This window comes from Orcinus orca, chromosome 11 (assembly GCF_937001465.1).
Source record: "Orcinus orca chromosome 11, mOrcOrc1.1, whole genome shotgun sequence".
NCBI lineage: Eukaryota > Metazoa > Chordata > Mammalia > Artiodactyla > Delphinidae > Orcinus > Orcinus orca.
In genome coordinates this window covers 22,588,155-22,605,407 of record NC_064569.1, presented here as the reverse complement: position 1 = coordinate 22,605,407, position 17,253 = coordinate 22,588,155, and the positions used below count along the sequence as shown (strand labels likewise).

At 42.4% G+C, this 17,253-nt stretch overlaps 1 protein-coding gene across 11 annotated transcripts in view; it reads right to left on the bottom strand.

Annotated features, from left to right (window-relative positions):
• Window positions 1–16,282, bottom strand: part of PPFIBP1 (PPFIA binding protein 1) — a 176,092-nt gene extending 159,810 nt beyond the window's left edge. For 7 of the 11 annotated variants that reach the window (XM_049694184.1, XM_049694185.1, XM_049694186.1 and 4 more), the window contains exon 1: window positions 16,125–16,281. The gene's annotated coding sequence lies outside the window, so the exon portion shown is untranslated. Of the gene's footprint in view, window positions 1–10,570; window positions 10,635–16,124 lie in introns of all 11 variants that reach the window. The other 4 variants (XM_049694179.1, XM_049694183.1, XM_049694182.1 and 1 more) reach the window with 2 other exon arrangements.
• Window positions 16,283–17,253: the final 971 nt, after the last annotated feature.

Below are 17,253 nucleotides of genomic sequence, written 5' to 3'. Positions count from 1 at the left end.
AAATGATTTATTTAACAACTCTTCTCCTATTTAACAACTTTGTATTTTCTTGTGATTTTCTATAACTTTAACGCTGCTCTGTTACCTGAATGTTTATGATACATGGACAAATAACAGCTCCATGAATAATGTCAAAATTCTCAACTATGTGTAAAGGAATGCCTGAGTTATTGCCCTTCTAGAGAGCTGTCTGTGCTTTGTACATAAACACATAGACAAAGCATGTTTTATTTTGGCTGTGAGTATAGTCCTAAACTGGGGGTTCATCAGGAAATTCTCCAAGCAGAAGGATTTCAGAGAAGTACGCGACTTAGCTACACCAGAAAAGAAAATCTACTGAACAGGAAAATAAGTAGGGCAGATAAAGAAATGCTTCTTGCACTTAAATATAAATAACATTTACAAAAATTTCACAAGTCTGAGCAGGTTTACCAGCTATTCTGAAACTTTTAAACAAAAAAGAACAAAGGCATTTTCAGCATTGAGACGAGGAAACAATCGTTATTGAGCTTCCACAATGAATGGGCCAGGTACTGTGCTGGGCATCTTGCATGTACTATCTCAATGTAATGTTCCTACAAGGTAGACACTGTTGTTCCCATTTTAGAGACGCAAAAACCAATTCAATACGCTAAGACATGACTATCTTAGGATTCCAACCAAGATATATCTGACTCGAAAACCTAAAACAGTTGCTGCTACCCTCTGCCCAACAGCATCACCAAGAAATTACACCAAGAAATTACAGTGATGGAATTGTTTCATAAGCTCCTGATTTTAATTATGCTTTTATTGAGTCGTGGTTTCCTCCAAATTAACGGAGATGAAAATAGTGTTTAACCTCATAAAGTTGAGGTGAGAAGCATATTAAAAAGCCCGAGTGAAACGAATGTGCAGAACAGGTGAGCACTGGTTGTTACTGCTACCTCCCTCTTCGGGCTTCGGCTAATGCAGCTGGTGACCTGCAAGTGAGCAGGGCTGTGGGCTCCCGTGAGCCCACTGCAGGGCTGGGAGCCACTTCCAGAGGCTGAGCAGCACACAGCCTGGAGCCTGAGAGAATGGACCTTGACAGCAAGGAGCAGACAGGCCCTGTCTCGGGCTCAGTCTACCTTCTCCTGCACTAAACAAACAAATCGTTGTGGGCCAACTCTGTGCCGGGCACAGCCACAGGTGGCCCAGCCAGCTGCTGGTCCCAGGCGCTCAGCCACCTGGGAATCTCTGGAAGGCCCCCTGCTTGCTGAAGCTCACTCCCACCCTGAGAGAAAGGAAATTTAAAACAAAACCGAATGGGTGGGGTCCCAACGAGAGCCTCATCCTTTCTAATCAACTTTCCCTATTCTCTCTCTCTCTCTCTCTCTCTGTCTCACTCACTCACACACACACACACACACACACAGATATACACACTCATGCTCATGTGAAGGGTTTCCATGGTACATAGTGGGTGCCCATATTAGACCAAGCACTTTTATCCTCATTAGGAAACTCGACAGCAGTCTACTTTGGGACAGAATTTTAAACACTGATGACTCAGTATGGTGACTTCCAGAGCAGAAAGGGTTCATCTGAATATAGATGAAGGAAGGTCGAAGATCCCCAGTGGAAAAGAAAATCAACAGATTTGACTACATAAAATTTTTAAAATTCTGTATCACTAAAAACAAAAATTTTTTAATCAGAAAAATTAGGAAAAAAAACTAGGTGAAAATATTTGCAGTAACTATGAGAAAGGGTTAATAAGGGTAAATAAATGAAATACATAAACTAGAGTTTATGACAAATGAGAATAACACTTAATTCCTAATTGATAATATGTGGAAAGTATATAAACAGTTTGTTAAACAGGAAATACGGCCAACAGTCATATACATGTTTGACCTCATAAACAGCAAATAAATAAAAAAGAAAAATGAAATACCTTTTCTACTAGAAAGTTATCAAATGTTATTAAAATGAGAATATCACTGCTAATGGCAGCAAAAATTAGTAGAAACTTTCTGGCAACTGACATCTACATGGATCAAGATATCCAGGCACTGTGACCCACACCCTTTGGTTCTGCTTTTGGTCATCTCTTGTAAAGATGGGAATGATCTGAAATACAGAAGGATGCTCAGCAAACACTGAAAACAGGCTGTATGTGCTGGATGGGATTAAATAAATCATGAAACACCCACAGATGGAACATCCCACAGTCCTTAGAAATAATATTTAGAGATATTATAGTAGTGTGAGGACATGCAAATAAAACAATGTTAAAGGGAATTCCCCGGCACTCCAGTGGTTAGGACTCCATGCTTTCACTGCCGTAGGCCTGGGTTCAATCCCTGGTCAGAGAACTAAGATCCCGTAAGCCCCACGGTGCGGCCAAATAAATAAATAAAAATTAATTGGGGTTTCCCTGGTGGTGCAGTGGTGGAGAGTCCGCCTGCCGATGCAGGGGACACAGGTTCGTGCCCCAGTCCGGGAAGATCCCACATGCCGCGGAGCGGCTGGGCCTATGAGCCATGGCCGCTGAGCCTGCGCATCCGGAGCCTGTGCTCCGCAACGGGAGAGGCCACAACAGTGAGAGGCCCGCGTACCGAAAAAAAAAAAATTAAGTAAGTAAGTAAAAATAAAGTGGGACACAAAATTACACACTCAGAATATTTCAGATATGGAAAAAAATACATGAATGAAAAAAATGGAAGGAAACACACCAAAGGTAGTTGTACTTTTGTGTGGCAGGAATACTGAGGACTATCTTTTTTAAATTGCATCTTCTTTATTTTCTATACTAACCAAATCTTCTAGAAGGCTCATATATTACTTTTATAATTACAAAAAATTTTAATAACAGCCTCAACTTCAAATCCACAAAAAAAAAAAAAAAAAAAGATGTAAATCCAAAAGGTCTCCAAGCCTATACACACCAAAACACTGTGCAGTAGACGGGTAAGGCAGTAAGCAGGGGGAAAGGGGCTTTGTTTTAAACTTATAAACAATAAGCTTCTTGATGTGGAAACGAAAACTTTTCATGTCCCACTTATCAAAACACATTTTGGAAATTCACTAACCAAAACATTCTCCATCAGAGGATTTAAACCCACACACCAAAATTATCTCCACAGAACAAACCAGTTAAGCAAGCAGGAAGTTTATCAGGAACACCCTAAAAATTAATAATTGTTTTTACAGCTTCGATAAATCCACGCCAGCTCATGTTAGTACACAGTGTAACACACACAGTCTCCAGTGAGTCTGTCACTTCTAAACAAGAGAGCATGAACTCCTTTAACACACACAGTCTCCAGTGAGTCTGTCACTTCTAAACAGGACAGCATGAAATCCTTAGCATAAGGCTTTTCCTCAGCAAGAATCACAGATATTCTGAAATTAAGCTTTTTGGGGTTCGCCCTCCCAAAAGCTGATTTTGCAGGCTTTGAGACTGTTTTCTTAGAGTAACAGTTAACTATGTCGAGCTCTTTTTATTCGCTATCTTGTTTCATCTTCAGGGGCCTACAAGGCAGGGTTTCTCAACCTCAGCACTACTGACATTCGGGGCTATTTCTTTGTTGTGGGAAGGGGCCTGTCCTGTGCATTGTACGATGTTTAGCAGCATCCCTGGACATGATTTACTGAATGTCAGTCTTCCCTCCACCCCTAGTTGTGACACAAGGCATATTTCCTGACATTGCCAAATGATTACTACAGGGCACAATCACCCCAGTTTAAAACCACTGCTACAAACTAGGTGCTATTGTTGCCCCCATTTTACAAGTGAAGAAACAGACACAGCTATAGGTTCATCTAAACCCACAGCCCAAGATCAAAAACTATCCTGTCTTTGTGCACAGGGAGCAGGTCTATCTTACAATATAACTGATACGACTTGAGTCTCCTTTGCATCCCCATGGAGCCTCGTCTAGGCCCCAATGCATAGTGGCCGAATGAACCATTCCTTTCATCACTTAAACATTCATTGAATCCCTACTGGGTAGCAGGGACTGGCAACAAAGGCACAGTCATGGCCTTCAACAAGTATATAATCTATTTGAAGAATTAAGATATAACCAGAGATAAGCCATTTGGAGCATCCGTTTTGGGAAAAGCTTTCGGTTTCCTCATCTGTAGGATGGAGATAATGCTAATGTCGCCCTCATATTTAAGTGAAATGGAGCAAGCAAAGTTCCTAGCACAAAGAATAACTTCAAAAAAACAACTACATACCAAGTGCATGGTTATCCACAGGCACAGGCATTGGCAGAATCATGGCATCTCAAAATCACTGGGCTAGAAGGAACCTTCACAAACAACCTGAACTCATCACCCACTTGGTACTTTAGCATTTAGAACTCTAAAAATTTAATTACCTGCTTCCAGCAGAGTTTGCAGGCTGAGCTCAGACTGAGGCTCTCAGCAAGGATCTTCCAGTGAACTACTTTAAGGGGGCCTAGAGGAAAGAGGAGGGTTTAAGCAAAGAGAAAGACAACAGGAAATGTAGAAGGTTGAGTGGACTTAAAGCGCTCCCGGGGTGCAGAGCCTGGGTCTGAGCACAGGCAGCACGAAGACAAGCTTGGAGAAACAGGCCAAGATCAGATGAGGTCACAAGTGACACAGTGGTGACACTGACCAGGTGAGACCTAAATTTTTCTCCTAAAAAAGCAAAGAAGGGCTAAAAAACAAAAAAATAACATTAAAAAAACCCAAGGGCTGCTACAAAGCATACAACCAACTTACATTATGAAGTTGGAGAACTTAATTTCTCAAATTAAAAGATCAGCGTTCCAATTGCTTCACAGCATTCCCCGAGAACAACAGGCAAATACGTGCTCTAGATCTATGCAAGTGAAGGTTTTGCCAGAACAAGGAGTCAATTTTCCTCCCCGTGTCCACAGGTCCTCCTGTTCTCTAGGGCACCAGCATAGCCCAAGGAAACAAGAGCCCAGAGAAGCCAGATCTTCTCTTTGTTAAATCTGAATTTCAACAAGTGAAATCTCCAAAACATTTAAGTACTGGCACAGATTTCTTAAATTACTGCGTAGGTCAAACCAAACCTGTCTGCAGGCAGTCTTCATCCCAGGCCCACCAGTGTGAGAACTCTGCTGCAAGCCAGAGCCCGCAGGAGATCAAAGCAAGGACCAGGCAGGGCAGGGTGGCCTTGTACCAAAGGTTTATTTGGAAGATGTGTCTGGCGATGAGGTGCAGAATACAGGGAAGAGACTAACTGCAGGGTCTATGTCAGAGTTCATGGGGATGTAAACCAAGGCATTGGCAGAAGGAATGGAGAGTGATTCAGAAAACACTTGAAAGGCAAATATGACAGTGCTGATGGCCAGGAGGGGGGTTTCTAGGATACCACACGCAAACCTGACCCACTGTAAACTTTGATAATGAAGCTGAGACTTTAAGAGCAGAAGGTAGCTCAGGCTTAAAATTGAGCTCTTTGACTTCCAAGAACCCGGGCAATCTTCACGGACTTGTAACCTGTAGTCACACACAGAACCCCAGGCTCAGAAACGCCCCACACCTGGTTTAATGCTCTGCTGTCATCATCAAGATTCCTAATGATGTAAACTTTGAACTTGTGTTCTGTAAATGAGGTCTGATGGCACAGTGGACCATGCATGTGAACAGAGGAGATCTGTTTAATACGTGTGGCCACAATTCCCTGCTGCCCTATTCATAATAGTGTTTGCAGGGCCCCATAAGCACAGAATTTCGGTGGACCCACGATGCATGGACTTCAATAAGACTCAAAGCGAGTTCAAGGTAAATGTGTTATAAATGAAACTGAGTAAGCAGGTGGGTGGGTGCTGACAGCAACAAGAGGCCATGCTTTCCATTCGATCCAGAACTTGCTGTACGTGTAGAAACAAGGCAGTGTCTTTCTAAGAAACACTAACAACCAAAGAATCCTTTCATATCATCTCTTACTCCTGTTACTCCCCTGTATTAACCAACCACTGACACTGAAGATGACGGCACAGAAGGAAAGACAGAGCAACCCATGGTTCTTTTTCCTTTCAGTCCTTCCTTCTATAAGCCGAAGATTGATAGACTGTGCAAATGGAGACGTGAAGTAAGGGTAGTCAGTTTTGTGCAGTGTTTCTTCTGTTCTGGTAGGAAATATACAAATGCATTTACAAACTACAAAATATTATGAAGTGTGTGACTTCAATAATTCTGCATACGTGTTAAACACTCTTATATTTGCATTTAATACTGGCATTGCATAAAATAAAGATGAACAATGAAATTCATGTTGATAGTTTTTAACTTTCCTTCACTTAGAATGACATTAAATAGCAAATAAACACCATGATGAGTAAAGAGAGAGACTATGGGAGAAAAGGAAAAGCTTTTATGTTAGTACCTTTAACAGCACTTTTTCCTGCTTTTTGAACAAGGGGCCACACATTTTCATCTTATACTGGGCTCCACTAATTATGTAGCTGGTCCCACTGAGAACCACTGAACTCAAGAATATTATGCCCATCTAAATACGCTGCCCACGCTTGGATACATTTTTACTGACATCATTCAAAGCAACCCCCAAAGGACCCACCTATGGATTGATGGCAGTGGTGCTGATTTTTAGTACCACACTCTTTTTTTTTTTTTTCACACTCTTAATTATTAGATTGCTTCAGTCCTTTTCTCATCCCACTCATGTCATTGCAACAACAAATCTGCTGAAACACCGCAACCCAATGTCTTTCGGCCAAAGATCTTTCTAGAAATAATCAGTTAAACGGAAGATTAAAGACCTTACCAGGAGCAGCATGTAATGCAGAGGTCTCTCTGCTGGACAACTCCCCCTTATAAAGTATTCCCTGGTGCTCTGGTGGTTCAGTGTTAACCAAACCCAGGCTGCTTCCCATCACGCAGGATGCCCAGGTTTCCCCTGACAAGTTGTTCTGCGAACCATTCAGTGTGGTGTCTAAAAATTCCTCCTTCAAATACAGTCAAGTTTTCCTTTGTCTCATTTCATTCTCCTCTTCTTTTCTGTGCCACTACTTTCCACTTCAATAAATTAATCTCTTGCCTGCAGACACATCCTGGCAAATGTGTCAGTTTGCATTGTTTAGATGAGAGACTTCTGTCATTCTTTCAAATGTTTCCTCTGTCCCAATAATCCTGGAGAGCCAGGCTCTCAGGAGGCTGAGTTACTTGTCTATGAATTTCCTCCCACCTTCTCCTATTAGACTGAAGAAAAAAAAAAAAAATGCAGACTCCCTGGGGTGAACTCACTCAGCTCTTATCTCTTCCAATCACATTTTTTCCCCAATTTCCCCATCCTTTCTTCCATTCCATCTGAAGGAGCACTCTGACAGATTTCAAAGCTAACCCGCACTCTCCACCTAATTTCAATCTATCCCTCTCCTTCTCACCTCTTGTTTGTTGCTTTCATATCACCCTCTCTGCCTGGACCTTCCTCAAACCCACGCTGTCAGAGCACGTTACCTCCTTGCTCAACTCCTTGAAAGGCTGGGCTAACGGGACAGCCTGAGGTTCATCACCTCCCATGTACTTCTCAATCTTCGGCATTCTGGATTCCACGTCTACTGTGCTGAAACTGCTCTCCCAGCTCACGAATGGCCAGACGGCTGGACCAGGGGCCGTTTCTCAGACCCGTCCTTGTGATGGGTCTGCGGCACTGGATGGCGTGGACGGTCCACTTGTGTTGGGTGTGCTTCGTTCCCTTGCCACCATCAACCTCCACCTCTCTGAGCATTCCTGCTCTGTCACCTTTAATAACTTTTCTTTGGCCTGACCATGTCCAAATGTCAAGAGTTCCCTGAAGGTTGTGTCCTTGTTTCTTTTTTTATTCTGCATCCTCTTCTTTGGCGAGTTCACCTACTCTCGCTCTTTAGGTAGCAGCCCTGGGGAGATGGTCCATCACTCGAGGGACTAAACTCCAAACCTGAATTTCGAAATTCTTGCTTAACATCCTCATGTGAATAAAATCAACTAACAATTCTTAATAGCTTTTCACATGCCATGTACAAGTGGTTGAGGATACTGACCCTGGAGACTGTACCTATCTGCATTTAAATCCTGAGTCCTGTGACTTCCCTGGTGGCGCAGTGGTTAAGAATCTGCCTGTCAATGCAGGGGATGTGGCCTGTGAAGATCCCACGTGCCGCGGAGCAACTAAGCCCGTGAGCCACAACTACTGAGCCCACACGCCACAACTACTGAAGCCCGCGTGCCTAGAGCCCATGCTCCACAACAAGAGAAGCCAACACAATGAGAAGCCCGTGCACCGCAACGAAGAGTAGCCCCCGCTCGACACATCTAGAGAAATCCTGCACGCAACAATGAAGACCCAACACAGCCAAAAATATATAAATTTATAAAATAAATAAATAGATAAATAAGTAAATCCTCAGTCCAACACACACAATTGTCTGGCCTTGGGAAATTCACTCAGCCTCTCTGTGTCTCAGATTTCTCATCTTGAATAAGAACAGGGCTGATGTAGGGATTAAATCTAAGTTAAAATATGTATGACACTTAGAACAGTGCTTGGTACATACCAAGTGCTATGTAAGCATTAGCTATTATTATTGTTGTGGTGGTTATTCTCCTAAAAACCCAGTGAGACAGGTTCTATGATTTTACGAGTTTACACAATGAGAAAATGAAGGTAGGTTATTGTGGGTCATGATGGAATCTCAAACTCCAGATGATCAAATCTTAATTCACCATATTTCCCATTAAAATTTAACTTTTGCTGTGTGCCTTTCTTCAGGTTGTTCTATCCCTCCCCCCTCCCCTTGCCCCTCCTAATACCCCTCCTAACATTTAACATACTATTCCAAGAGTCATTTTTATAAAGTAACAGTTCTCAGATCCCTCCCCAACTTACACACTAAAAAAATCTCATTTTAAAGCATTATGTCACTCTTTTTAAACCCTCTGAGATCTGGCTATCGTATATCTTACCTCTCTTAACAATAGTGATCTTTCCATCTTATCTTTCTCTGACACTAATCTAATTATATTCTACACTTTGCTCCAAATCCAAGCATGCTCATTCCCCCCACTGCCTCCTCAAAAAGTCCTACTCATCCTTCAAGGCCCATTCAAATCCTACCGCCTCTAGTGGGATCCCACTAGACCCAATCTTTTGCTCAAGTTCATAGCTCAATGTGCTCTCTCACAGCACAATCTTCCACCACCTACCTTCAAGAGGCCCAACAAATTGATTTTTTAAACTTTAATACTTTTTATATTTCAAGAGTAATGCATGAGTGTTGTAAAATAAACATTAATATGCTATAAAAAAAATTAAAGGTCCCTCAACTTCCCTGCCATCGTCATCCCATCCTCCACAAACCACCCCATTTAGCAATTTTTCTCCTGCATTGACAAATATAACTTATACATGTATGCTTGGTGGCTTTTTTTCTTAAAATACATATCACAGACATCTGTTTAAGTCAGTATATTTTTCCCCAATTTTTTAACAGCTAAATAGTTTTCCAAATCTGTTTTTTACTATTGTTATGTGTAAGGAGGGTCACCCCATTTCTGCCCCCATCTCCTGTATATGCATATTCTTAAGGATAAAAACCATGTTTTATTCATCCTTATATCTCCAAGAGGACCTTGTACCAAGGCCAAGAATTGCTTAACAAATGTTCAATGAAATAGGAAATATATCCGTCATCGATCCAGTGTTCACTGTGTGCCAGGACAACAGCTGCTGATGCTTCACATATATTGCAGGTAATCCTCATTACCCACCCAATTATTCCCATTTCACAGAAGACAAAATCACACAGCTCACAAGGACAGGAGAGTCTAATCTATAATACATTTGTCTGACTCGGGAGCCCACCCCCTTCATCTCTATGCTTACAGGTACTAAAACTGTCATAAGAATACCCTTTGCTTTTTCAACCAAAGTTGGAGAACAGAAAAGCTCCAAGTATTCTGGTGTAGGCAGGTGGGACTGAGGATAAGAGACGGGTGTTGTTTTGGAATGAATGTTAAGTACATAGAGGCAAGTGGTTGCAGCCATAAAGCTAATCTACCATTCAGCCATTCAATCTATGTTTACTGAGAACCTACTAGAAGTTGAATTACTTGCCTCCCCTTCTTAAGGCTCCTCACATTCTCCTTCGGTAATAGCTGCCACCATTTGTTGAAAATCTATGTACCAAATTTGTCATTATTATTTCTATTAATAATTTCTAATACTGACAAAAATTCTACGAGACAAACATCAGTACCACATCCTACAGAGAGGAAAACTGAGACCCGAAGAAGTTAAATTTCTTGCCAAGATTAGACTGTAATGAAGAGCCAAGCCAAGATTCAACTTGAGGGTCTTCAGGGCTCCAAAGTCCGAACCCTTGTTCTGCCATCCAGGATGCTGCCTTTGAATTCTGAGAGAAAAGATGAACTATGACTTCTTTAAAATTTAAACTGTCAGGATCACATTTGGCTTCAAGTAACAGACCCAACTTCTGTGGCTGAACCAAATGGAGATTTATTTTTCTCAAAATAAATCAAGAGGTGGGCAGACCAGGTCTGGTACAGCCGTTCCAGAAGGCCATCAGATTCCCAACCTGCTTACCCCTCAAGCTTCTCGTCTTTGGTCACAAGATGGCTTCTCCGCTTAGAAAACAGCATCCCTGCTCCTGGGAGAAAGAAGTACAAAGAAAAACAGCCTCACCGGCGAGCTCACAGACGCCGTTCCCTTATAAGAGTGTGTGGGAGAGCCCCTCCCAGTTACTTGCATCTCACTGGCCAGGACTATGTCGCCTAGATACCACCCAGCTGCAAGGGATTCTGGGAAATCAACCTTTTTTTTTTTTTTAAACTACCATGGTGAAAGGGTAAGCTGGGACAAAGTGAGACAGTGGCATGGACATATATACACTACCAAACGTAAAATAGATAGCTAGTGGGAAGCAGCCACATAGCACAGGGAGATCAGCTCGGTGCTTTGTGACCACCTAGAGGGGTGGGAAGGAGGGAGACGCAAGAGGGAAGAGATATGGGGACACATGTATATGTATAACTGACTCACCTTGTTATAAAGCAGAAACTAACACACCATTGTAAAGCAATTATACTCCAATAAAGATGTTAAAAAAATTTAAAAATAAAAATAAAATGGTTCAGCTGTAGAGAAAGAGTGGGCAGGATGGTTATGACTGGGCATCTATCTGTGTCTGCTCCACAGGGTAATGTAGAATGTAAGCCACCCTAGAGAATCAAGGTACCCTGAGAAGAAAGCAATAGAAGAACCTTAAATCTGTGTTTAAAAGCCCCCTTGGCTGTGCAAAGTCACCCACTGATGGGGATGGAGGCTGGAATAATGTGAAAATTTTACAGAAGCATCCAAACAGCTGATCCAGAGGAAAAACACCAAGACCCAGGTGACTTCACACAAACCGTCCTGGCAGACTCACAGGTTCAATCAGTGTTTCCCCTGAGTCATCACTGTTTCCCTTCCTCCAGCTCATTCACTTGCCAGAGTTACGTTAGATGAGAAGCTACAGGCTCATTTGACTCTTCCATCGTTCATAAGAAAAAGTAGAGCGAGTTCAAATTCCAATTCAAGCAAAATAAAATCCTCGACCATGTGTTGTTATGAGAAGCATTATCTTTAGAAAGAGATAATGGTTGCAGGGATATTATTTATGCAACTGCAGCCACACTAGCAAGTGAAGGAGACCATAGAGTTTTAGCCTGTTTGCATTTTCTTTCAAATACAGTAAGTTCAATAAACGTTCCTCATAAAAACCTCATACAGTTCTGTGATGGCGAGATGATATTTGTGAAAAGTACTATATATGGAGAGAAGGGTGAAAGAAAGCCAGCAAAAGGACTTCTGTGAGCTATATCCTAGGCTCACAGGAAATACAAGATGACACAGCCATATTCAATGGTATGGTTCATAGTTACATTCATAGCATGGAAGAGGTAAAACCGTTTCCGATGGGCCCACCTACTTCTTCCCAAGAACTACCTTGCTTGCCTAAAGAATTTGGCCACTTACTTATGAATGGACTTGCCACTGAAAACAGCATCCTTAGTCTCTCTCTCACCAGGTAAAATTAAGTTTTCCTTTGTTAACCAACACACAACACGAGGAATCAGCATACCTGCTCCCTTGAACTTGCATCTGCTTTTTTTTGACAAATGCTTAATTTCTCTAAGTTAAAGGAGAGGTGAAAATACCTAGCCTTACTCTGGAGTTCAAAGGGTGTCCATAAAATCTGTGGCCAGCCCCCAAAGTTATGGTACTTGATCTTCTTCCTCCACGGTCCACATTTGAGGCATGAGCCTCTACCGGAATGACTGATAGTCAATGCAGTCTGAGTTTGTACAATTCCTTCAGTCATGGGCATTTTTAGGTGCACCTCTATACAGAAACCACTCCACGATCTTTCTATTCTGAACTCATTACATTTGCCAACAAAAACAAGGATGTGAATGTGGGCCAGTCAAAATGTGAGTCACACCAAGTTCTAGGGAGACACGCAACCAAAGTGCAGTAACAAACTGAGACAACACACCCACCTGGATCACTCAGAGTCCAAACCCACATTTCAGAAATAGACGCTCTTCAAGGAGCACAGGCTGGTAGAGGTTTCACTCAAACCCTCCTCTCCTTCAAAAACCGCCTAACAAGTGTGCAAACTTAAAACTCCTGGCAGGGCCCACTTTTCCATCTAAAATCCAGTTGTTTGGTGTTTTAGATCCTTAAAAGTGGGAAAAAGTACTGAAGGGAAAGAAACCCTCACCACTTGGCTTTTTGAAACATTATCAACCAATGCCAAACTGGCATCAATAATTACTATATTTAAAATAAAGAGTGTAAAAGAAATAGAAGAGTCTTTGTATTTTCTAGGGTGGGTTAGTTCAGTTTCGGTTTTTTAATCCATTAGCTCCATTTAATAAAGCATCGGTCTTTATGGTGGTGATATATGTGACAAAAGCTGTAGGCTTTTGGCTAGGAAAATGGTTCTGACGTGCACTGCTATGAATTTGAGAAACAAAGGACATAACACACTACAGATGCAAAGAACTGCACAAGCCCAGAGTGGTTTTTGGATAGTGTCGATTTGGGGTCAGTTTGATGACTGATTTAATTGTGAAATTATCAACCTTTAGGTGAAGGGAAATGCTGGCCAGAGGACACTTTGTTCCCTTTGTCCCCAAACAACACCCAGTGTCACTAACCTTAACAGCTTTGACTCTCATACTTAAACCCATCTGTTCCACCATGGTTAGAAAACAATAATAAAATCATGGCTCCCTGAAAGATTTCACAGTTGGCTGCTCAACTGGGATTTTTTTAATTTGAAAACTAATATGACTTTCTAGGGAAATCTCTGGGAATAAAGAAGTCATTATTGTGCACTGTCTCTTGCCTATGTTTTCGCCTTGAAGGAATGTTTCTTTAATAAAGAATCAAGACACAGACCCAAATGTGAATAGATATTCATACATTTCATTCACTCATTCATTCATTGTTTTGAACAGGTAATTCAAATCAGGTCAGAAACATGTAATAAAAGACAGAATGATGAATGAAGTCTTCTTTAACAATTGGAAAAATGTGCTATTTGGGATATACATATTTTTAAAAATGGGAGCTGAAAAACCTCAAAAAGTTAATTTAACAAATTACCAACATAATCTAAATTAACTATAAAAATACAAATATTTCATGAATATGAACAACAGGTTTTAAAAAGAAGTCAGCTAGTCAGTAACTAAGGGGAAAATAATGACCTTGTTCTGATTTATCTCATGCTGGCACAGTGAGTGACAAAAAGACTACATAAACAGTTAATGAACTCTCTCTCACTGAACTTGTTTCCAAAAGATGTCTACAATGCCCTTGACATTAGGCACTATTGATCTGCAACAACAGTGTGCCCTGAATTTCAAGTCAACATCTGCCCACAAAGGCCAGATTATCATTTTGTTTTTAAAGTAGCTATCAAAACTATGATAGTTGCTGGTCAAATAATTTAACCAAAACCTGATCCTACCTTTCTCTATAACTCAAACGTCTTTCAAGTTTTGTCCTTTGAAAGCACCATGTTTTACGATACCACATCTGCCTCCTACACACAGATGGAGAAAGAGAAATACTGGTTAAAACTAAGTATGTAAAATGACTGTTACTCCACAAACTGTGAATGCAATTCAAAGCTTTGATATATTCAAGTCCCTAAGCCAGGACTCGCTTCTTGGAAAGAAGTATAAATCCGAATTTGGCACATCAGGATAACATCCTAAAGATACCACTTGACTGATTTTTGCAGCTCTGTCTTTCGGTATCACCAACAGCAGCCTTAACACTCCATCAGCCAAGGCTCCAGTGAGCTCACACCAGCCCACAGGAGTTCTACCTCACCTCCTGCTCTTTCCTGCTGAAAAAGTACATTGGAAAATACCGTATGTTCTATGTACTTCCTACAGAACATAAACAGAAAAGACTCGGTCACCATTATTTCAGTGACATTAGGCAACTTCTGTTTCTTAGTCCAAAACACAAACCAAAATTAAAATGTTCTGGCCTTTCCGGTGAGGCATGCCTTGCCTTTGCAAAGAGCCTACTCTTAATCCACACTGTGCTAATTAAATTTTTCAAGAGCAATACAGATCCAGGTGTTTTATAAACAACAGCAAACAAAACACTTCTTTTTTTGCCCTGACACCTAAATGTCATCAGGCTAGAAAGAGGGAGAACCCCATCGACGAAGTCCTTTATCGCCATACTTCCCGACTTGGGTTTATTAGATGCAGTGATGTGGCTTCTTTCTTTCCTCCTCTCCCGGAAATGCCCTTACATACAGGCACCTGGGATGCAGCTTTTGACTCACAAAGAAGTCCACGCCCGTTTCCTCCCGACCTGGCAAGAGAAGGATCCTCACTGCTGAAGCACTCTGGTGAAAGAAAAGGGAAACTTGACTCAGAAGTCTCAGCCCCAACACTTTCCTTCTCCAAAAGAAAGAGCCTTCAGCACTGAGAAGGGAGGGTTCTGAGTAAGCTTATGACTCCATAATTTTTTCCCCAGAAAGTTAATCCTACCCAGTTAGTGACCCAGGCACACAAAATCGCTAAACAAGAAACAGAAAGGATTTGAAACAGGAAATAAACACAAAATCAGAATTCTATACGTCCACTTATCAAAATACCATTTTGCTCCTGACTTGCAATTGCTTCCCCTAAATACCAAACTGGGGCACTAAATCAAGTTCTTCTTCTATTGCTCTCTGCACTTCTTATTGAAAGGAAGGATTTGTTTTGGTCCCACATGTTGAAAAATTCATGTTCCTCTAATTAAGAGTTTGTATGCCGCGCCTTCTGCCACATTTCCCTGTTAAAACTCGCTCCTCTAAAAAAGATCCATGAAAACAACTACCAGCCCTCATCCTTCTCTCAAACAGCCAAAGAAAACAGATCTGAAGATTCTCAGCAGCCTTCCTAAACCCTCCAGAACACAAAGTTGGCAACCAAAGGAATTCTCCGTTAAAATATGAGTGAAAGAGAGCTGGCGTTGAAATGTGCCCCAAGAGACCGGTTTTCCCACAAGCTCATAATTAATACACCCCATGTGAATTTCTCACATCCTGACTGGACTGTATAAAAGGATTTTTTATGTTCCTATATAAGAATATATAAGAATAACGATGACAGACTTTCATTTAAATCAACATGGCCACAGGCGAGCTAAAAAAAATACAAAACTTTTGTTCTCTCTCCAAGAGCATAATTTTTGAGTCGATATTCCATAAACTTTTTGTGACATTTTAAAATAACACCCCCCCTACACACACACACACACACACACACACACACACACACACACACACACACCACGTCTCTGATTGGGGGTCTCAAGTATTGCTAGGAGACTGGGGTGTGGAGGGTTTAAGTACCCAGACAAGATCTTACAGGTCCTATCCTGGAGGTATTCTTCACACATAAGCTGGTTGGGAGCCCCAGGAGTTAAGCCCTTACCCCACCCCCAAAAAAGTGCCCGTTCCCAATGGGAAACAGGAGGGAGCTGGAAAAGGAAATCGAGCGGCGAGAAGGGGCAGCTGCAACCACACAACGGTGCCACTGCCCTCCGGTCCCAGAGAGGAGCCGAACTCCCTTACCTGCCTGAGCGAAGAGAGCCGCCGGCACGACTTGCAAAAGTTCTGGTTCACCTTCGCCCGGAGTTCAAAGCGCCGGCACTCTGGCCCCGCCACAGGCTGGCTACCCCGAGTCCTCTCCCGCCCCGCTCCCGCCTTCCCCACCCTCTCGGCCCTACACCATGTCAGGAATCCGGGCAGGCACCGAGCTGGGAGCTGACATCACTCCCAGTCCCAGGTACCTCCCCTCCCTCGCGCCCTCTCCCCTCCCCGCCGCAGGAATGAGCCAAAGAGAGTGCGCGGGGGGAGCGTCGGCGCGCCCCGCCTCGCGCTGATTGGGCCCGCGGACTGTCACTCAGAGGAGCCCACTAATTTTACACATTCCTCGCAGAGCCCGGCGAGGGCTGGAAGTGGGTGTTGATGGAAAAAAAATGCTGCTTTTCCTGCTCTCTCTAAGGGAAGGAGAGTAATGGTACGGGGCAGATCCTTGCGGGTCCTGTTTTAAACTTCTCTTGGTGCATTTACCATCTCCCAGGTCAGAAACGAAACTAACCCACCCAAGCCGCCTTTTGAAGGAAAAACAATCGCCTCTGTGTCACGGGCAAGCCCGAGTCCGGCGGCGCGTGGAGCAGAAAATGGCTAGCTTGAAGTCAGGCAAATAAAAGAAACCGCCAGCTCGCTCTGCCACCCTTTTATCTTGGGACTGCTGGGCGTTCCCTTAGAAGGGAAATTTAGAACTTCAAAAGCACCTCGGGAAGATATGGAGGGGAATCCTCTGGATCGTTAACCAGGGGCGTTATCGACCGTGTGGTTGCTTTTGCTTTTAGCGACGAAAATCACAGCACGCGAGCTTCCAGGCAAATAAAATTGAACCTCCGAAGAAAAATAACTATTTCCCTTTCTAAAGACTCTAAGTCTGCTGTTTTCATGCACAACTGAAAAGGGGGGAAAATCTCACAATTGAGTTCAACAAGCCACATGAGAATAATTACTGTTGAATGAAACCAATTGCAGTGGCTGAGCTATCAATTAAGAATTAACTAACGTTTAACACTGGCGTGTATCAGGCAGTGTAATACCCCTGGCTAACAGAACAGAAAGATTCTCAAGAAATGGGTCTTTCAATTTGCCTTCCAAGGCAGGGCTGAATGGT